The sequence below is a fragment of the Sorex fumeus genome, unplaced genomic scaffold (genome assembly GCF_029834395.1).
Source record: "Sorex fumeus unplaced genomic scaffold, SorFum_2.1 ptg000083l, whole genome shotgun sequence".
Taxonomy (NCBI): domain Eukaryota; kingdom Metazoa; phylum Chordata; class Mammalia; order Eulipotyphla; family Soricidae; genus Sorex; species Sorex fumeus.
In genome coordinates, this window is record NW_026606140.1 from 8,296,313 (window position 1) to 8,319,328 (window position 23,016).

A 23,016-nucleotide genomic window follows, 5' to 3' on the forward strand; every position below is an offset into this window, starting at 1 on the left:
TCCTCTAAGAAACAATTTTTGAATCATTTTGCCGAATTATTCATAACAAGCAATACAAAATTAATTATTTTGGCTCTGCTTGAGGGCAGGGTTTTAGGTTTGGGATGGAAACATTTGAAATATGGTGGTGAGAGGTTGTAATGGTGGTGTATTGGTGTTTGAATATTAAATGCACTCAAATATTGTGAACAACTTTTAAAAATTAAATTTAAAAAATTGTTTTAAGAGTTCAAAGCAACAAATTTGAGTGTGGAAAACTATGAAGAGGAAAAAAATCAAGAATATCTCAGATGTTTCTGTATTCAATTATCACGTTTTCAGAAATAGAATTCAGTATGGTCCAGAAGGCTCATTCAGAAAAATGAATGCTGAAAGCCCCAAAGGTGCCATGTGGAGAGAAGGATCATGTGAGTCCAGCACTAAGCCAGAGGCTTAGGACTGTGATCATTAGAAAGCATTTGGTTGTCAAAAAATGAAAGTGTACAGAGCAAGAAAACTTAGATCAAGATTGAATAAGTGTGGACTTATAAAATTGAGTATCGAACAGTAGAATTTTCTGCTATTCACATGTCTTACTCTTCAGCATATAAACGACTGGGAATTTCATCTTGCACATAGCACTGTAGTACTGTCCTCCCATTTTTCATCGTTTTGCTCAAGTGGGCCCAGTAACATCTCCCTTGTGAGACTTGTTGGTACTGTCTTTGGCATATTGAATATGGCACAGTAGCTTGCCTTGCTTTGTTGTGCAGGCAAGATACTCTCAGTAGCTTGCCTGGCTCTCTGAGAGGGGCAGATGAATCGAACTCAGCTCAGCCAGGCTGAGTAAATAAATTTACTATATTTACGATAGCACAGCGGTAGGGCGTTTGCTTTGCATGCAGCCAACATGGCCGACCCGCGTTCGATTCCTCCACCCCTCTTGGAGAGCCCAGCAAGCCACTGAGAGTATCTCGCCCGCATGGCAGATCCTGGCAAGCTCCCCGTGACGTATCCAATATGCCAAACACGGTAACAACAAAGTCTCCAATGGAGACGTTACTGGGCCCGCTCGAGCAAATCGATGAACAACGGGAGTGCCTTTACCTTTACCTTAAATATAGTAATACGTCAGCTAGAGCCAGAGTAAAGCAGATAGGTATTTGGCTTCCTCAGGGACCTATCCAGGTTCATTCCAAGGCATCCCATACTTTTCTACAAGCACTGCCAGGCATGATTACTGAGTGTCGAGCCAGGAGTAAGCTCTTAGAATTTGGGCGTGCCCCACAAATAGTAAGACCTTATGAAGTACCCACAGTATATAAGCCATTGTTTTAAGCTTAGTAAGAGGAATTAAGTTGATAGTATTTTGTTAGAAATGGTCTAGCATCAAATATATAAGATCAAAGAGGTAGTAAGTTCAAAATTTTCTACCAAGAAGGGAAGGGGAGGGCCAGAAACGGGGGATATTCTGGGGAGACACGCTGAGGGTTTTGTGTTCCTGGGCTCTCTGGATGGCTCTATCTCACAGCCCACATTTGGTGCCCTAGAGCCGCTGTGTGTGGCCTGGATAGGGAACGCTGTAGGCCAAGGGCAAACAAAGGAAGAGAGCAGGGCCAGACCGGTTGATCTTTGTAGCTGTTTATTACCAGGGAGCTTATCCCATAGAAGAATTTTATGTTATGGAGGGCCTAGGTTCTCTCAAGCACATGTTCTCCTTGCTAGTCTCTCCGTGGTCCATCATGGAGCCCTGCTCTCTCTCTCTCCAGCTCCCTTGTCTCTCCAACTTCCTGGCAGTCTGGGCTGACGCTCCACCCAGTCAGGTAGCCAAAGCAACAGAAGAAAGCCCTTCCTGAGGCCCACCTAAAAGCTAAGTCTAATGCCCTTCCTGACTGCCCAAGGGCAAAATACCTCCTAAGGTGTTTTTCTCTTTTCCTCAGTTCAATAAACTATCAATAAATTATCAATTATCAACTATTCCTGAGGATATGCAGGAAGGACAGAACAGTGTTATCCTACATCTCCCCCTTTTTCCTTTTACACAGGTAAAAGGTAAAGGCCCTCCCGTTCGTCGATTTGCTCGAGCTGGCCCAGTAACGTCTCCATTGGAGACTTTGTTGTTACTGTGTCTGGCATATCGAATACTCTCGGTAGCTTGCCGGGCTCTCCGAGAGGGGCGGAGGAATCGAACTCGGGTCGGCCTTGTTGGCCGCGTGTAAGGCGAACGCCCTACCCGCTGTGCTACACAAAATTTGAAACAACTAGCTATTTTTTACGGACACAGTAAGAGATAACATTGAGACTTTTAGGGCAGCTGTCCTGGGAACATCTTGCCACAGACTCACAGACTACCGATCTCAGGCCAGATTAATCATTCCTAACCCTAGCAGGGTCCAAATCTAGTTATTACTTTTTGGATCATGACAGCATTTGTCCATGATCAAGCTCTTAACTTATAGGTAAGCATTATGGCGTTTTGGCCAGGCCAATCTCGATGCCAGAGTAGCATATAGCTTACCTGCTTTCCCTGATTCCATCCAGTCCCTCGTCAGAACCCTTCTTTGGGGGACGCTAGGAAGTGTGGGCAACTGAGGCTTAAATGAGAGAACAGATGCCTGGGACAGAAATATTACTAAGAGTCACATTACAAAAGCATGTCTTCTTGTGTCCATACAAAAAGGATATTGCTCTGAATAACCTATGCAAAGGACTTAGGGAGAAGAGAAAATCAATATTTACATGTCAATAGAACACAAAGAAAGTTACAAATAAACACAGAGATTGAGAGCACTGTGATGGGAGCAAACCAATAAACCTAAACAACCTGAGGTTATGCAGGAAGGACAAAGCATTGTTGTCCTACATCTCTCCTTTTTTTTTTTTTTTACAAAAATCACACAATTTGAAACAGAGGAACAATTCCAAACACAAGACAGTCCCATTTGCTGTAGTAAGATTTCAGTCCAACCCTGGACCCAGAGCAGTGCTTGTAGTAAGCATCTAATTGTCCTGCACTGTCCAGGGGTGATGAGAGTCACCACTGATGAGAGTCATTTAGTCCCATTCTGAAGAAATGAAATGTCAGGATCAAAACTGAAGAGTTGTTCGTTCCTGTAACAGCATCAGTAGTAGTTGCAGTAATGAGTCCCAGGGGAGCAGCTATTAGGAGTCCGATAAATTCCAGGAAGCACTGGATCAATCAGGGAGCACTGGAACAGGAGCATCACAACTTCTGGCAGGAGTACTTCAGTAGGGGAATGCAGCCATTCTCCGGTCAGGTTCATTGGCAGTCATAGACGTACAACCTAGTTTATGTTAGAGAAAAACAATTTTTTTAGTTATCAGAGGCTTTGACCATCAGAGTTTGATCTCCATGCATGTGAGTAGAGAAAAAGACAGAGGGAAGCTCCAATACAAATGTATATCCTAGAGAGAAATGAAAAAAGTGTTCCTATTTAAAAGTCATTCTTTTCTCCTTCGGGAACCTGTGAATTCCAAGGAAAGGGCAAAAGTAAAGTATTGTTAATTCAAAATACGGAGGCCTGGTGTTGTCCAATCCACAACCTGTAAAAAGAGAGGTATAAGGAATGCCTTCATGTGAACTCTTCATGTGTTAAAGGAGCCAGAGGCCTTGCTGCAGGCCTTCTGAGGCTGGCTCCTCTTCTTTCCCTTGTGACTTTAAGTGGAAATAGTTTGCAGATGGCTTGGGGCTGGAATGTGAAGAGTTGTGAGTCTCTGCCAGTCTGAGGTCCAACTCAGGTGAATGAATTCGATTTCTGATGAGACATAATGGGATCCAAAATTTCCCAGTGGGGTTATCATCTGTTGAAACAAAAGCATAGACTTGTCCTTGAATGAGGACTTTCCCCCCTACATTCAACTGGGAAAATAACTCCTTTTTGGTCTTGGATTTAACATGCCATATATCCATTGAATACAGAGAGGTGGTGGGTTTAAAGCTGCAGTTTTCTCTTTAAAGTCAAACTGCTTCTGCTTAAGAGTAGCGCCTACAGGGCCTTGTGGAATTGGGCCCTTTATGGCAGAATTTAATTTGTAACAATACTGAGCAGGAAATCTCCAAGACTGTGCTTCCTGTCACTATTGGCTTCAGGGATGATACTGATGGGAGCTCTGAAATTTCACACCAGGGAAAGGGGCTGCAGCTTGGAACATCCCCTAATATTGTGGGACCTGGGGCTAGCGCCCTTTGCTGGATTCAAGAATTGGGGTCAACAGCTGCATCAAAATGGAAGCCACAATCTCTGGCCCAAGGATTTCCCCTCTTACACCTGGGACAGGGCCCAGGTGGTGCAAGTCTGGCTCTGCAGTGTCTGGCCCCATGATTTCCCCTTTCACACTGGGGACAAGGCCCAGGAGGTGCTCTCACAGTAGTATGTTTGGGAGATGCCCTGCAGTCCTTACAAAAGTGGTCGGGTTTTCCACAATGTAGACATCCTTTCTGAGCTTGTCTCTGTACAGTATAGGTTTCCAAAACCTTCATGTGCACCTAATATTTAACAGAACCAACATTCTACATGCTTTCAAATACCCCATAATATCTTCCTTCTCTTTGATAGGGCACAGAATGGCCTGGCAATCCTCATTAGCATTTTTAAAGGCCAATTGTTTAGTCAATAGTTGCTGAGTTTCCTTATGCTTAACCTGCATTTCAATGGCTTCCATCAACCTTTCCATGAAATCTGCATCAGGTTCTGAAGCCCTCTGGACCATCTTGGTCAAACTTCCCTTAAATTCTGCATCTATCTGCATCAATATTCTCCCATGCACGCAGGGCTATGTCACATGAGCAAAAACAGCACCAGGCAAGGTGACTTGCCTTTTTGGGTCCTGCCATTTCCCTTCACCTATTAACATCTCGTAAGTCAGTTTAAACCCTGAAAATGTTTGTCCAGCATGGCCTACGCCATGAATCTTTGCCTTGGCCTCATCACTGAACCACATCCTCCACTGCAGGTACTGAGAAGGGCTTAAGCACGTTTTAGCAACCATGTGAAAATCTTGAGGTACCCAGTAATCCTTTTTTTTTTTTAACTCCAGTCTGTAAGATACTCCCTACAGTACGGAGATGTAGGACCATAGGAGGCAAAGTGTGGGAAGCTGGCCTTTTAACTGACCAAGGCCTAAGTGCCTGTGCTAAGTGACCTGCAACAGGCACAGCCTGTGCTTCGTGACCTGCAACAGGCAAGGCCAGTGCTATGTATGGTTATCTTGAGGTATGGTGATAACAAGAAGTAACTATCTCATGTCTAGTATGCGATGCATATAAATCATATGGACATGGCCCTTTGTGTAACAAACCTCCCTAACCATATATGGGCACGACCTTCTGTGTAGCTGCCTCGCTAATGGATATATACCCTGATTGCCCCCCAAAAAGTCTGTCCCTTTTTCTCTGTGTCTGAGCTGCATTCTGTCTCTTGTGTCTTGTGTTCATTCGGTCGGTCCTTCCCTGCAGTTACGGATACTAGGGCAACCTCCGCCGGCCAGAGAGTGGTCTGGCGGGGTCCCCCGCAGCAAAGGCCTTTTGGAACCGACTGAGAGAATCCATTCTTAACCTGTGATAAGACGGAGGCTGCTTCTTCTCAGCCTGAACTGGGCGACTGGGAGCATGTCCCGAGCGGTCTGGAGACCGCTTTGCTGAGCTGCTCTTGGACTCATAATCCAAGTGCAAGCAGACTCATAAACCGCATCTCTTTCATCTGATGCATTAGAAGTGGAGCTATATTCACCAGCCTGAGAAATTTTTCGCTATGAACACCCTTTCTAGACTTAGGTATGGGAGGAGCTGAGGCCCTGTGATCCCTAATATTGTCCTCCACATCAGCTGTGCTTTTCCAAAACAGGAGAATAGAAACAACAATCTCCCATGTATTCCAGAATTCCAGGGGGATCTTAGTCCCTTTCTTAGATGCCTTATAGACATTTTTCTTAACTTTTTCCCAAATCTTGGTTTCTAGAGTCCCTTCATCTAGGAACCTCATAAACTACTTTAAGGCAGGACTGGAGCTGGTCTTGGAAATGTATAGTCCTGGGTTCCCTGTCTTGCGAGAGAGACACTGAATCAAATCCATAAATGTCTTGGCCTGTTCAGTATGGCTCAAGACACTTAGAAAGATCTTGGGAAGGCCCAGAATCTGTCCCATTTTAGTGGGGGATTGCTGCTAGGATTCTAACTCCCAGCAAACTAAAAAATCCTTTTCTCCCACTCACTTTCTAGAGGAGGGGTGCACCGAATGCAATTCTTACCTTTTAGGTTGGTAGCTGGAGCCCGCCCAAGGGACACCAGCTGTAAAAAATAAACACGCTGAGGGTTGTGTGTTTGGGGGCTCTCTGGATGGCTCTATCTCACAGCCCGCATTTAGTGCCCTAGAGCCGCTGTGTGTGGCCTGGATAGGGAATGCTGTTGGCCAAGGGCAGACAAAGGAAGAGACAAGAGACCAGGGCCATGCCATTTGATCTTTGTAGCAGTTTATTACAAGGAAGTTTATCACATAGAAGAAATTTATGTTATGGAGGGCCTAGGTTCTCTCAAGCACATGTTCTCCTTGCTGGTCTCTCCATAGTCCATCTTGCAGCCCTGCTCTCTCTCTCTCTCTCTCTCTCTCTCTCTCTCTCTCTCTCTCTCTCTCTCTCTCTCTCTTTCTCCAGCTCCCTTGTCTCTCCAACTCCCTGGAAGTCTGAGCTGACACTCTACCCAGTCAGGTAGCCAAATCAACACAAGAAAGCCCTTCCTGAGGGCACAGCTAAAAGGTAATTCTAAACCCCTTCCTGACTGCCCAAGGGAAAAATACTTCCTAAGGTGTCTTTCTCTTTTCCTCAGTCCAAAAAAATATCCAATATCAACTATTCCTGAGGCTATGCAGGAAGGACAGAACAGTGTTATCCTAAAGAATGTGCACTAGTGGAGGGATGGGCGTTTCAACATTATATGTTTGTGACTCAAACATGAAAGCTTGTAACTCTATCTCATGGTGATTCATTAAAAAAAAATTAAAAATATAAAGATTCAATCAAGAGAACTCTCAAGAAAAAGGAAAAATAAGAAAATAAAGAAAATGTGATTCAAAATCTATTTGGAGTCCCATCCCTTACAAACCCCAAGGAGCTAGCCCCAGCAGCGAAAAACCTCCGGAACTTGAAAGCCATGATCATGGCCGCTCTCCGCATGTGTGGACAAGCCTCGCTATGCGTTAATCTGCAGAAAAACTCGGGTATGTGGGACTTCTGACGGAAAACTCCAGGCTCAATGAAATCTTTTTTATGGGGGGCGTCACACCTGGCTATACACAGGGGTTACTCCTGGCTCTGCACTCGAAGTTACTCCAGGTGGTGCTCAGGGACAATATGGGATGCTGGAAATCGAACCTGGGTCGCCTGCGTGCAAAGTGAATGCCCTACCCACTGTGTTATATCTCCAGCGCCAAAGCTCATTTTCTTAAATTATTGTTTTTCTGATTCCTGAGTAAAGTAAAGGCCCTCCCGTTGATCGTCGATTTGCTCGAGCGGGCCCAGTAACGTCTCCATTGGAGACTTTGTTGTTACTGTGTTTGGCATATCGAATACTCTCGGTAGCTTGCCGGGCTCTCCGAGAGGGGCGGAGGAATCGAACTCGGGTCGGCCATGTTGGCCGCTTGTAAGGCAAAAGCACTACCGCTGTGCTATCGCTCCTTTTTACCTTTTAAATGAATATAACTTTAAATACTGTTTAGAAATGATTTTGAAGAATTTTAAGTCTATAGAGAGATATTGACAATATATCAAGAATCTTTGAGGAGCAAGAACATTTGGCTGTTATCCTTTCTTAAGGTTATTTTTTTTTGCTTTTATAGAATATGCTTTTCCTGAGTTTTTGTTAATAGCTTCAGTTTTTTAGAAAGCATCATAATAAATTATATTACTTAAAAAATAAAACATGTGGGTTTGTAAGTGGATTCTGTATGTATGGAACCTCGGAAGTATTTTCCTATGTAAGCTACATTAAACATGATGTTTATAACAGAAATACAATTTGCACTTCTATGTTCATTGCAGTACTATTCACAAAAGCCAGAAGAAACTATGTTATACCTACACAATGGAATACTATGCAATTGTTAGGAAACTGACATCATGAAATTTGCTTATAAATGGATGTACAGGGAAGAATATCATGTTGAATCACATCAGTCAGAAGGAAAGCGGTATACAGATTGGACTACCCGTTTTTTTTTTTTTTAGATATAAAAAACCAGAGTACAAGACTAATACCCAAGGATAGCAGAACACAGGCCAGGAGAATTGGTCAATTGTTGGACGATTGCCACAAGTGCTGAAGGAGGGTAGTTGGAATAAAGAAGGGACAGCTTTGACAATGATATTTGGAAGTGATTAACCTGGATGAGAACTGAATGCTGAAAGTAGGTAAAGGAACAAACGCGATAACCTCTCAGTATCTGTATTACAATCCATGATGCCCAAAAGATGAGAGAGAGAGAGAAAGAGAGAAAGAGGCGCCTGCCATAGTGTAGAGACAGCAGGCTGTCAGGTGGGGTTTGGGGTTGCGGGAGGGAGTGTTGGGAGAGAAAGTGGGGACATTAGCAATGGAACTGTATACTAGAGGAGGTTGGGTGTTAAAATATCATATGATTGAAACTGAATCATGAAAAGCTTTGTAATTTGTGTCTCATGCTGATTCAAATCACAAAACATGATATTTCTTTTCCACCACCATGCTTAACTTATGATTTAGATGAAATTTATTTTTATCACCTTGTCTGGGCTCATTACATGGGTGCCTGTGTGGTAAAATCTTTTTTCATTTTATGGGGACTTAAGAGACAATATTAATAGGGTTGGGACTTCTGCTGGAAGGAGAGAAGAGCACAAAAACCCCAATTGACCACAGCTCAGGAGGGTCAGCTAGCTTGCTTTACGACTGACCTCCTTCACTGATTCCCTCTTTTGCAATGTGGAAAAGTGAAATGACATTGCAGGCTGCCAGGGGTTTGTCCCCTCCAGTTCACACTATTTTCTTTTTGATCGGAATTGTTTAAAGATTATTTGAAAAATTTGGAGATTAATGATTTGTTCTTATATATTTCCTCTACAAGGTGTCAGTGGGCATTGATCCAGGAAGGCCAAGATGAAAAAGTTGAGGTGTATGTCTTAACAAACAATGCCAACACTACTCTAAGTATGAAACCCAAAGTACAATAGTTAAACTTCAAAATGTGTTCATCAAGGAAATCGGTGGGAATGCAGTTAGAAATGGGTCAAATGTTGGCGGAGGTTTGCAGACACTGGTGGTGTGATTAGAATTGGAATATTGTATGACAAAAATCCATTATAAATGACTTTGAAATTCAAAATTGCCTAAATTTAAAAAAAGAGAAGTCAACTTACGTCTATATTTCAAGAAAGCTTGTCTTAGCAAATTTTGGCAGGGAGACCATAGTTGGTAGAGAGAGGGAGAAAGAAAGGGAGAGTTGACAGTTGGGAAGAGAAGCCTGGACATCATGGAAGAGATGAAAGCTGATCTTAGAAGATTTGGAGCCATCAGAGTTTAGAGAGTTAAATGGTGAGACCATTGCAGTTTAGATAGTTAAATAGAGAGATTGGTTTCAGTAATCAGCAGTGTATACATAGAGAGAGTTCAAAGACCTCACAGATATTCAGGCCATATTAACTAACAAGGGAAGCATTTTTTTTCCTGAAGCACTATGCAAGTATAATATATTGCCAGGAAGAATGATAAGAAGTTGGTTCTCTTTTTCAAAGATTAATACATTAGAGATGAAAACTTTTATACAAAGGAATCTATCATCTTGTCCTGTTGCTCTGTTTTCTTGTCATCATTCCATTCTCCCCCATGACCCTACCTAATCAGGGCTCTCCACATTTCTCAGCAGTGTCACCACATAGCCTCAGAGCATGTGTGAACTGCTGGTAGCTCACAGCTCTTATGTTTTACCCACACCCAGGCCAGAGCCATCCTTCTGAAACCAAGGATATTTGCTGAAGACCCGTTCTTCCTTGAAGTGGCAGTCATGGTTTACCTCTTCTTAATCATTGTGTTTACAAATTTAGATGAATGTCACTATACTAGTGGCAGGGATTTTCCAAACTAAGGAAAGCATAAACATTTCCCTTCCCCCCAAGAATTTTGAGCTAGTTATTTTCTATCTACTGCTAATTATATGTGATTATTAGGAAACAGAACTGAAGAAAAAACGGGGACATTTGTCAATTTGGTGCCATGACTAATCAGTCTTTGTATAAGTATATATTTCTAGAAAAAAAAGCAGAAGAAAAGGAGTTGGTTGATAGCAAAGAATGCCAAATCTCTGCCAAGAAATCCTTTGAAAATAAAAATTGTGACCAAGGACTGAACATGATTGCCACTCGATGCCTCTTTTGCAGACCACAACACCCCAAAGGAGAGAGAGAACAAAAGGGAATGCCCTGCCAAAGAGGCAGGGTGGGATGGGGGGATAGGTGTGGGAGGGATACTGGAATCCATGGTGGTGGAAAATGGGCACTGGCGGAGGGATGGGCAATTGATCATTGTATAATCGAAACCCAAGAACAAAAATTTGTAAATGTACAACTGTACCTCATGGTGTTTCACTTATAAAAATTTAAAAAAATTAAAATAAAATAAAAATTGTTTTGTCTGCCAGAGATCAGCCGATGGGAAACTGAGTGAAGGCAAAAGATTAAATTGGTTGTCTTTTATTTTTCCTTGAGTAAATTAATTTGATTTTGGAGTCAATTTATATGACAGTTCATCAAGACACAAAAATTTTCATCACTTCTCTTGTTACCAAGCAGGTAAGGCATTTGCCTTGTATACGACTGACCCAGTTTAGATTCCCAACATCCTGTATGGTCCCCCCAAGCACCTTGAGGAGAAATTCCTGATTCTAGAGCCAGGAGTAACCCCTGTGCATCGGTACATGTGACAAAAAAATGCAAAAAAAATGGATGACTAACCTTTAGATATTTTGAAGTCAAGTAGAAACAGCCAGAAAGCTCCCCAGAAAAGACTTCTCCAGGGTCGAAAACATCATCACCTCTAGTGTGAAAGCATACAGAAAAAAAGGTTTCCATTTTTTTCCAAGTTAAAGCAAGCCAGACATGATCTTGGAAAGTTTGTCGAAGGAAAGCATGGCTATAGGAAGGATAAGGTGACAACTGAGTCTTAGAGGTAAAATATACAAGAGAAGCAAAGGTCAAGAAGTAGGCAGTAAGGTGGTGACCAGATCTACTAAGAAAAGCATTTTTTTAAAAAAAGAAAATGTAATGAGACATCAAATAAGACCTTTGTAAATGTTTAAGAACAGGCATATAACTCAGTGATAGAGCATTTGCCTTCCATTTTATGATGATCTGGGATTGATCCTTAGCACTGCAAACAGCATTATTTTTAATTTTTAATTTCTTTCTTTATTTCTTGCTTGCTTGCTTGCCTTTTTGTCTTTGGGTCACACCTGGCTATGTATAGGGGTTATTTTTAATTTTTTTTAAAAAGTTATGATTTTACTTTTTTACCTGTAGTTTAAAAAGAAATCTAAATTAGAGTAAATATATATGAAGAAGAATAAAATTCACGGGAACTATTTAGTATTCTTAATGAGGCAGCAGTCAGAATTTTGAGGTTAATGGGTATTGTATAAATAATTTTTCCCCACTATTTCGGCTGTCTTTTTATCATGGTCAGCATTTTTTCTCTGTTGCAGAAACTTCTTAGTTTAATGTAGTCTCATTTGTTTATCTAAACTTCCTCTTCCTTGGTCAGTGGTGTTTCATTCTAGAAGTTTCCCATAGCTTTAATGTCATGGAGGGATCTTCCAACATTTTTCTCCATATATCTTAATAATTCAGATATGATATTAAGGTCTTTAATTCATTTGATCTGACTTTGTGCCTGGCACTATAAAGAGGTCTGTGTTCATTTTTTTTTTTTGCATGTTGCTGTCCAGTTTTCCCAGCAGCATTTGTTGAAGAGACTTCCTTGCTCAATTTCATATTTCTTGAGACTTTATGAAAGATTCCCAGCATCCTTTATGGTCCTCCCAAGCACCTTGAGGAGAAATTCCTGAGTGCAGAGCCAGGAGTAACCCCTGTGCATTGCCACATGTGACAAAAAAACGCAAAAAAAAAGGTTGACTTACCTTTAGATATTTTGAAGTCAAGTAGAAACAGCTGGAAAACTCCCCAGAAAAGATTTCTCCAGGGTCGAAAACATCATCACCTTTAGCGTGAGAGCATACAGAAAATAAAGTGTCAATTTTATGCCAATATAAAGCAAGCCAGACATGATCTTGGAAAGTTTGTCAAATGAGAGCATGGCTATAGGAAGAATAAGGTGACAACTGAGTCTTAGAGGTAAAATATACAAAGGTCAAGAAGTAGGAGATATGGGGGCGACCAGGTCTACTAAAAAAGCATTTTTTAAAAAAGAAAACGCAATGAGACATCAAATAAGACCTTTTTAAATGTTTAAGAACAGGCATATAACTCAGTGATAGAGAATTTGCCTTCCATTGTATGATGATCTGGGATTGATCCTTAGCATTGCAAACAGCATTATTTTTTAATTGTTATTTTTTTCTTTTTTTCTTTCTTTCTTTCTTTCTTTCTTTCTTTCTTTCTTTCTTTCTTTCTTTCTTGCTTGCTTGCTTGCTTGCTTGCTTCTTTTTTTGTTTTTTGGTTCGCACCTGGCTATGTATAGGGGTTATTTTTAATTTTTAAAAAAACTTATAATTTTACTTTTTTTTACCTGTGGTTTAAAAGGAAATCTAAAATATTTTAGAGTAAATATATGTGAAGAAGAATAAAATTCACGGGAACTATTTAGTGTTGTTAATGATACAGCAGTCAGAATTTTGAGGTTAATTGTATGTGTATTGCATAAATAATTTTTCCCCATTATGTGGACTGTCTTTTTATCATGGTCACTATTTTTTTCTGAGTTGCAGAAACTTCTTAGTTTAATGTAGTCTCATTTGTTTATCTTCACTTCCTCTTCTTTGCTCAGTGGTGTTTCATTCTAGAAGTTTCCCTTAGCTTTAATGTCATGGAGGGATCTTCCCACATTTTTCTCCATATATCTTAAGAATTCAGGTATGATATTGAGGTCTTTAATTCATTTGATCTGACTTTTTTCCTGGCACTATAAAGAGGTCTGAGTTCATTTTTTTTTTTTTTTGCATGTTGCTGTCCAGTTTTCCCAGCACCAGTTGCTGAAGAGACTTCCTTGCTGAACTTCATATTTCTTGAGCCTTTATGAGAGATTAGTTAATAATAATCTGAGGGTCAGCTTCAGGATATTTGGCGATATTCCATTGATCTGAGACCTGCCTTTATCTGAATACCATGCTATTTTGATTACTATGACTTTGTAGTAGGGTTTGAAGTTGGGGAAGGTGATCCCATCTTCTTTTTCCAAAGATTGCTTTAGCTATTAATGGGAGTTTATTGTTGTGTATAAGTTTCAAGAGTGTTTAATGTGTTTCTTTGAAAAATGTTATGGGTATCCTTATAGGAAGTGCATTGAATCTTAATAGTGCTTTGCGGTGTATTGCTATTTTGACAGTGTTAATCCTCTCAATCCATGATCATGTGATGTGATTCCATTTCCTCATATCCTCTTTTATTCGGTGAAGTTGTGTTTTGTAGGGTTTTTTTGGTATAGATCCTTAACATTCTTAACTGATCTAATATACTCGATTTTCTGAGGTATTATTGTGAATGGGATTGCTTTTCTCCTACCTCTTTTTTCTCTTTCATTATTAGTATACCGGAAAGTCATGGACTACTGGATATTGATTTTGCAGTATGTTACTTTACTAAACAAATCTATTGTTCCCAGGAGCTTTTTTGTACATTCTTTGAGATTTTCTAAGTATAGTATCATGTCATCTCCAAATAGTAAAAGCTTGAGTTCTTCCTTTTTTATCTGGATGCCCTTGATATCTTTTTCTTACTGAAATCATATGGCAAGTACTTCAAGTACTATATTGAATAGGAGTGATGAGAGTGGGTAACTTGTTTTGTGCCGGATTGTATTTTGGGATTCTAGCTCATTGATTTCTGCTCCAAGCCTTTAGTTTTTCCCCGTTGAGAATAATGCCTGGTGTGGTTTTGTGGTAGTTTGCTTTGACTATATTGAGTAAAGTACTTTTAACTCTCATTGAGAGTTTTTCATCATGAATGGGTGCTAGATCTCATCATATGCTTTATCTACATCTATTGATATGATCATATGACTTTTATCTTTATTTCATTGAGATGGTGTATTCTGTTGATTGACTTGAGAATGTTAAGCCATCCTTGCATCCCCAAAATAAACCTTCTTGGTCATGGTGTGTGATCATTTGTTGAGTTTCTAGATTTTCTTTGCAGTTATTTTATTAAGGATCTTTGCATCTGTATTTATCAAGGAAATATCTGTAATTTTCTTTTTTTGTGGTTTCTCTGTCTGATTTGAGTATCAGGATTATCTTTGCCTCATAGAAACTGTTTGGGAGTATTTCTATTTCTTCAATTTTCTGGAAAATCTTAAAAAATTTTGGCAGCAGGTCCTCTTTTAAGGTTTGAAATATTTCATTAGTGAATCCATTTGGGACTGGGCTCCTGTTTTGGGGGAAGTTTTGATTAATATTTCAATTTCCTTGGTAGTGATAGATTCAAGTATTCCAAATCTTCTCGGTTCAGACTTTGGAGGTAATTGGAATCCAGTAATTTATCCATTTATTCAATATTCTCTTATTTACTGCTGTAAAGATTCTCAAAATAATCTCTGATGATCCTATGGATTTCTGTAGTTTCTATTATGATGTCCCCCTTTGCATTTCTGATTCGTTTATTAGTATTTTTCTCTTTGTTTCTTTGTGAGTCTTGCTAGTGGTTTATTGGTCTTATTTATTTTCTCAAATAACCATATCTTGCTTTTGTTGGTCTTCTGGATTGTATTTTTGGATTCTAACTCATTGAGTTTTGCTCCAGGCTTTATTATTTCCTTCCTGCTGCCTAGTTTGGACTCCTTTAGTTGATCATTTTCCAAAATCTTGAGCTGTAAGTTATTTTTGTAGGCCCTTTCTTTCTTCCTGATGATTTCTGGCAGAGCTAAAAACGTTCCTCTTAACACTGCTTTTGCTGTGTCCCACAAGTTCTGGTAGCTCCTCATTCTCATTTGTTTCTGGAAAATTTTTATTTCCTCTTTTATTTCTTCTCTATGCCAATGGTTGTTCATTACTTCCCTCAAATAAAATATTTTCTTTCTGACTTTTAATCTGTTTGATCTATTGAGAAGTGACAAAGTAGTGTTGAAATCTCCAACTAGTATTGTGTTGCTATCAATATTTTTCTTTAAGTGTATTAGAAGTTGTTTATTAGTATTTTGCTGGTCTGTCATTAGGAGCATATACATTGAGGAGGGTGAGTTGTTTTTGATGTACAGATCCCATGATCATTAAGAAATGACCTTCAATGTCTCTTATAACCTTTAGCCTGAATTCCATGTGGTCTGATACTAGTATGGCCACTCCAGATTTGTGGAGGTGTTCTTTTCTTGAAGAATTGTTTTCCAGCCTTTTACTTTGAGCCCATGTTTGCTTTGATTGTTCCGATGTGTTTCTTGCAGGCAGAAGAATGTTGGGTTGAGTTTTCTAATTCATCCTGCCATCCTGTGCCTCTGAATTGCTGCTTTTGGTGCATTGACATTGAGAGAGATCATGGTGATGAGGATTTGTGCTATCTTTATGTAGAAATTTGGAGTACTTGTGGTGCTTGTCTTAGCTTAAAGTAGCCCTGTTAATTCTTCTTGCAACAAAAACATGGAGCACTTTACAAGTTTGCATGTTATCTCTGTGTAAGAACCAAGCTAATCTCTGTATCATTTCAATTTTAGTACATGTGTTGCCAAACTGAGTATAAGAATTGATTTTTTTCCCTATTTTTCTCTTCTGATTTCTTTGAGTGTTGTCCTTACTCACTCCTATGGCAGACAATGATTCCTAATGAAGAAATGTATTTCAAAGCAGCTTGAAGTTATAGATTTAGAACCTTAATATCCAGAAGGAAAAATATGGTTTTTACCATATTATCTTTTACCATACCCAGGGCATCAGTTTTGCAAATTAATTCTTTTGGAAGATGGTGAATCAGTCTTGTTTAATGCCCTTCCCTGAAACCTTCATTAAGACCATTAAAATAAAGCTTTTGCTATTCTCACCTGGGTCCCGTGTACATCTCCAGAAAAAGGTGGATGGCATTGTCTGCACTTTGACCACCTTGAATGTAAGTAGGATTTTTCTTCTGAAGGAAGAGGTGAGAAGCATATTGATGATTTCATTCCACATTATTACAAGCTCAACTTGAACGGAAGGTGAGATTCACGAGGCTCCTGCAAAGGACAGAAAAAAGGGTCTCAGTGAAGTTTAATGGCCAACAAACATTAACAACACAGATGAATCAAAGTAACCTGTGTGCATCTTTGTGTGTATAGTGAGTTTTATATCTACTCATAGTGATTCTCAGTCATACCACATGGGCAAAACAGACCTGTAATTAAAAATCTAGTTCTCTGAGCAGAGTGGGTTTTCTTAGGTGATTGAACAAGTGTGTAATAATTTATTGCTAAGCACATACAGCAGTTTGAATGATGTGTACTTTTCGATCTAAAATTAATTCCAAATATGTCTAAAACGACAGTCTCCTGACCCCGCACCTGGCTTTCCTCACTGAGGGCCCTTGGAGAGGGTGAGTTGAGTTTCCCTCACCACCCCGAGCAGAGATCCGGCAGCTGAAGACCTCTGGAACCAGCCATAGGTATGCTTAAGACCACTCTCACCACGCTTGAAGGAGCCTCATGCATGAAGGAACTGGCAGAGGAAACAGGTGTGCGGGACCCGGGGCACAGACATCCAAGGCTGCTTGGATCAAGACTGGGACTCCTCATCCAGATCCCCCATCTTCCAGTAGCTAAGTGTTACACCCACGAACTACCCCTGGAGCCATGTAATCCCATGAATGGCCAAGATCCAGAGACTGGATCTTGTTGATAATTCAACAACTCTTTTTGTCCAGTTCTCTTTCTCGGGGAACCTGGCAGGTTACCAAGAGTATCTTTCCCACATGGCAGAGTCTGGCAAGCTCCTCATGGTGTATTCTATATGCAAAACCCAGTAACAATGATGGATCTAATTTCCCTGACCGTGAAAGAGCATCCAATGTGGCATTTGCTAAAATCTCAGGGCTAGGACGAATGGAGATGTTACTGGTGCCTGCTCGAGGAAATCGTTCTCTACCACAAATGATCCCAGTATTTCTCCCACCATGCCCCCCACCCTGCTTCTGTGGCAGGGCATTCTCTTTTGTTCTCTGGGGCCATGGCCAAGCCAGAGAGCCGCTCGTGGTGGGAAACTCATGGTCTTGGCAGGGCAGTAAGAATGGGCTGGTTCCACCCCCCACCCCCTATCCCACGAGGCTGTAGTTGCCCTGTCACCGCTAGCTCATACCTGGCTGTCCAATAGTCTCTGAGGTGATTGCCATCGTGCTGCCAGGGGGGACAAAGGCAGAAGGGACAAACACCCTTTCCCACCTGGTGTAGAATGGTGCCGTAGCTTAATGCATAGTTCATTCACATTTCTGCCAAAAGTCGCTGGGTTCCAAATTGGGTCCATGTGCTTCTGGGGACATGGTGGTTCAGGAGAGCCACTTGTGGGGGTCAAATTGTGGTCTCGTTGGGGCAGAAAGAATGCATCTATGATCTACTTTTGCATGAATCTCCCACCCCGACTGGGTCCTCCAAACACCCTTTACTTGGTGTTCTGTTCTCTGTCTGAGCTGCCTTTACCCCCAGCATGAGATGCCGGATTCCAATGCCTGGAGCAAACCTCCTAGTCCTTATCACTCTGGTCTTGGGCATTAATCACCCATTCTGTTACTTTATATTCCATGATGAGTACAATCTTTCTATGTCTGTCCCTCTCTTTCTGACACATTTCACTTTCTATGTTGATCCACATTCATGCAAATTTCATGACTTCTTTTTTTCTAAAGCTTCATAGTATTCCACTGTGTAGAATAAATAAACTATCATTAACCAGTCATCTGTTCTTGGATACTAGGGATTTTTTTCCCCAGATTATGGCTATTGTGAACAGTGCAGCAATGAACATACAAGTGCAGATGTCATTTCGGCTGTACTTTTTTGCCTATCTAGGCTATATTCCCAGGAGTGATATTGCTGGGTCAAATGGGAGCTCAATTTCTAGTTTTCGGAGAACCGTTCATACTGTTTTCCAAAATGGCTGAACCTGTCCGCATTCCCACCAGCAGTGAAGAAGAGTCCCTTTTTCACCACATCCACAGCAACACCAGTAGCTTTTGTTCTTTTGGATGTGGGCCAGTTTCTATGGTGTGAGGTGATAATCTCATTGTAGTTTTGACCTGCATTTCCCTGATTATTTGTGATGATGAGCATTTTTCATGTGCCTTTTCGCCATTTGGTATCTTCTTTGCGAATGTTTCTGTTCATTTCATCACCCCATTTTCTGATGGGGCTGGATGATTTTTTCTTGTAGAGTTCAACCAGTGCCTTGTATATCCATGATATGAACTCCTTATTATATGGGTATTGGGTGACTATTCTTTCCCATACTGTAGATTGTCTTTGTATTCGGTCACTGTTTCTTTTGAGGTGCAGAAGCTTCTTAATTTAAGATAGTCCCCTTTGTTTATCTGTGTTTCCACTTTTTTTGGCAGTGGCGTGTTATCTTTGAAGGTAGCTTTAGCTTCAATGTCGTGGAGGGATTTGCCGACCTTGTCTTCAATGTACCTGAGGGATTCTGGTCTGATGTCTGAGGTCTTTTACCCATTTTTATCTGACTTTTGTGCATGCTGTTAGGTAGAGGTCTGAGCCCATTTTTTTGCATGTAGCTGTCCAGTTTTTCCAGCACCGTTTGTTAAAGAGGTCTTTCTTCCTCCACTTCACATTTCTTGCTCCCTTATCAAAGATTAAATGAACATATATTTGAAGGTTTGTGTCAGTATATTCAATCCTGTCCCATTGGTTGGCGGCTCTGCCTTTGTTCCAGTACCATGCTGTTTTAACTATTATCGCTTTGTAGTAGAGTTTGAGGTTGGGGAAGGTGATGCCTCCCACAGTCTTTTTCCCAAGAAATGCTTTATCTATTCGTGGGCGTTTGTTGTTCCGTATGAATTTCAGGAGTGCTTGATTAATTTCTTTGAAGAATGTTATGGGTATTTTATAGAGATAACATTGAATTTGTACAATGCTTTGAGGAGTATTGCCATTTTGACAATGTTAATTCTCCCAATCCATGAGCAGGAGATGTTTTCATTTCCTCGTGTCCTCTTATTTCCTCTTGTATAGGTCCTTTTCCTCCTTAGTTAAGCTGATGCCGAGATACTCGATTTTCTGAGGCATGATTGTGAATGGGATTGCTTTCTTCATGTCACTTTCTTCTCTCTCATTATTTGCATATAGAAAAGCCATAGACTTTTGGGTATTGATTTTATAGCCTGCAACTTTACTATATAAGTCTATTGTTTCTAGGAGTTTTTTGGTAGACGTTTTAGAATTCTCTAAATATAGTATCGCATCTTCTGTGAATAGTGAGAGCCTGATTTCTACATTTCCTAAATGAATGCCCTTACTATCTTTTTTTTAATCTAATTGCTATTGCAAGTACTTCCAGTACTATATTCAATAGAAGTGTCAAAATGAATTTTTTTCTTTTTGGATCACACCCAGAAATGCTCAGGAGTTACTCCTGGCTCATGCACTCAGGAATTACTCCTGGCAGTACTCGAGGGACCATATGGGATGCTGGGAATCGAACCAAGGTTGACTGCGTGCAAGGCAAACGCCCCACCTCCTGTGCTATTGCTCCAGCCCCCAAAATGAATTTTTACTTAACACTTTCTATCTGTAAATTTCTATGCCAAGAGCAGTGGTATAAACGGTGATATCTGAGTAATTTAAAAGTAGACTATGATGACAGATAATATAAAGAATTTATTTGTATTAATTTCTAAAATGTGTAGCTTTTACTAAATATATTAAGAGTGAATCATAGGTCTTGATTATACCATGAATATTATTTCCCTGTTAGAAGTTACCCTTCTAAAATGCAATAAAGTGACACATTTAGAAAATGTTGATTATTCATTAATTCAATGAATATTTGTTAGTCTGGGGGTTCAGTGCCTCCAAGAAGTCAACCTGAACCCTCGAGGTGAGTGCATCTACAGTCTGATGGTGCCTTCATGCTGCCTGATAACCCCAGATTTCCACTGTGCCTCTGACTGGATCCCAAAACCTCAGGAGTAAGTTTCCCGAGAAATTAAACTTCCAAAAGACATGTAGGAGCCATGTTCACAAACCACCCCTGGCTCAGCTATACAAGCTAATGTATTGGTCTTGCGTCAGAGACCCACAAATAAATCCATCTCAGGATGGATTTCACTGAAATATAACAGCTGAAAATTCAGATATGCGTGTTTTGTGACTGAAATCTCCAGGTTTTCTCTGAGTCAGGATGGGCAGGCGCGCCCTCACTGCCCTGTACTTATGGAAGCCTCAGCATAAGTGAGGCTCAAAGCGACTCCAGCGTTACCTTCCTGATAAAAATACAAATTCCAGGGCTGAAGCGATAGCACACTGGGTAGGGTGTACCTTACATGTGGCCGACCCGGGTTCGAATCCCAGCATCCAATATGTTCCCCTGAGCTCCGCCAGGAGTAATTCCTGAGTGCAGAGCCAGGAGTAAGTCCTGAGCATCGCCGGGTGTGACCCCCCAATAAAAATACTGTATTCCTTGAACAAACATAATGAACTCTTAGTACCTGTACGAGAACCATAATGCACAAAATTAAAAGGAGACAGAGAGAAGGAATTAAAGAGCCTGCCATAGAGACAGGCTGGGGGTGGAGGTAGGGTGTTGGGGGATGTTGTAGGGAACCAGGGACATTGGTGGTGGGAAATGTACACTAGTGGAGGGAAGCATGTTGGATCGTTGTATGACTGGAAGCAAATTATGAATAGCTTTGTAATGGTCTATCTAACAGATATTCAATAAAAATTAAAAATGTATATCCTTAATTTGTACCTCAGACTACTGATAGAACTTTAAAACCCAGCACATCTATTTTTGTGTTCTCAGTAGAAAAAAAAAGTTACTCACCTGTGTGCCAATAGCTTGAAGAATGCTAAATCCAAAGATATATCAATGACTGTCTTTGGCAAGAATACTGTAATTGCAGGTTTGTTATGTTTTAGAATCAGTTCATGGACAAGAAGTCAAGAGGAGCAGTGGCAAAGTGCATCAATGTTGAATGGATAAATAATGTTTTTAGAGCTTGCAAGGGAGACGGAAAGATTTGGCATGAGAAGAGGGAAGAAACTGAAGAGTGAAGTACTAATAAGTATCATGAGAAAAATGCAAGGGAGAACATTTTCTGGCAAGTGTCAAAGTCTGTTGAGCTTTTGGTGAGGATAAGTATTAGAAAGTATCTTTCCCATTTAGTGGTAAAAAGGTAACTTTGATGGGTGCATTTAAAAATTACTTTAAAAATTAGAATCACCAAGAGATACACAGTTACAAAGTTGCTCATAATTGAGTTTCAGTCATATAATGTTCTAGCACCCTTCCAGTATAATGGGGGCTTTTTTGAAGGAATATCCCTGGTGGGAAAACTAGGGCATGTGAACCTTAACAAATTTCACCAAATATATGATCTGTTCTCACATGATATACCCTTTCTCCCCTGCTTCTTTGATTTATGTTTTCATGCAATATTTCCTTGTGAACCTCATCTCAAGTGAGGCTCCCTATTTAAGACAAGTACATGTTTTGGGGCATTACATATTTTTTGGTTGCTGGGAGAGTCTCTAAACAATGCTCAGGAGGTGTGGGGCCCCACAGGCAATTCTCAGAAAACGTGGCCATGGTGCTTGGGTCCTCTGAGGCTATACAGCCTTTGATATTCTGGCAATCAGGTGGTGCTGGGAGTCAAATTGAGTGCATGTGAGACAAGTTCCATAAGCACTACACTATCTCCTGTGGCCCTGGGTATTAGATTGATGTCAGCATTCTGAGGTCTTCCCTTTTGTCAGAAAGCAGAAATTTGTGCAGGAGAAAATGGAAGAGACCTTAGGGTTGAGCTAGGTTGACTGAGTAGTTGGTGGTACCATTAAGATTGGAACATAAAGTAAAAATAAAACAAGAGAAAGATCTAACAATAGCAAAGAGGGCTATAGTACTCAAAAAGTTTAGAAACAGGCACATTGGCACTTAGTTTTAAAAAGCATCCAGGAGAGAATATAGTATTGCGAGTGAACGAATCTAGTCTATGGATTCATCTCATCCTTGAAATGGAAAAGGACAATGTGTTAGAATTACAAATTTACAAATAAGATACATACCATCTATTTCTGCTGTGTTCCTATGCTTTACCAAGTATTATTCTAATTTTATATTTACTTTAATGATTGCTCGAGCGGGCCCAGTAATGTCTCCATTGGAGACTTTGTTGTTACTGTGTCTGGCATATCAGATACTCTCGGTAGCTTGCTGGGCTCTCCGAGAGGGGCGGAGGAATCGAACTCGGGTCGGCCATGTTGGCCGCTTGTAAGGCGAACGCCCTACCCGCTGTGCTATCGCTGGAGCGATAGCACAGCGGGTAGGGCATTTGCCTTACAAGCGGCCAACATGGCCGACCCGAGTTCGATTCCTCCGCCCCTCTCGGAGAGCCCGGCAAGCTACCGAGAGTATTCGATATGCCAGACACAGTAACAACAAAGTCTCCAATGGAGACGTTACTGGGCCCGCTCGAGCAAATCGACGATCAACGGGAGGGCCTTTACCTTACCTTACCTTACTTTAATGATTAAAACAGTATTTGCCAACATTAAACTTTTAATGAAATGTTTTATTAAAATGTTTTTTAAAAAATTTATTTAAAATATTTTATTAAAGTGTTATTTAAAAAAGAAACATATGGGCC

At 40.6% G+C, this 23,016-nt stretch overlaps 1 pseudogene; it reads right to left on the bottom strand.

Moving 5' to 3' along the window:
- Window positions 1-15,812: 15,812 nt before the first annotated feature.
- Window positions 15,813-15,909, bottom strand: LOC130039205 (uncharacterized; annotated as a pseudogene).
- Window positions 15,910-23,016: the final 7,107 nt, after the last annotated feature.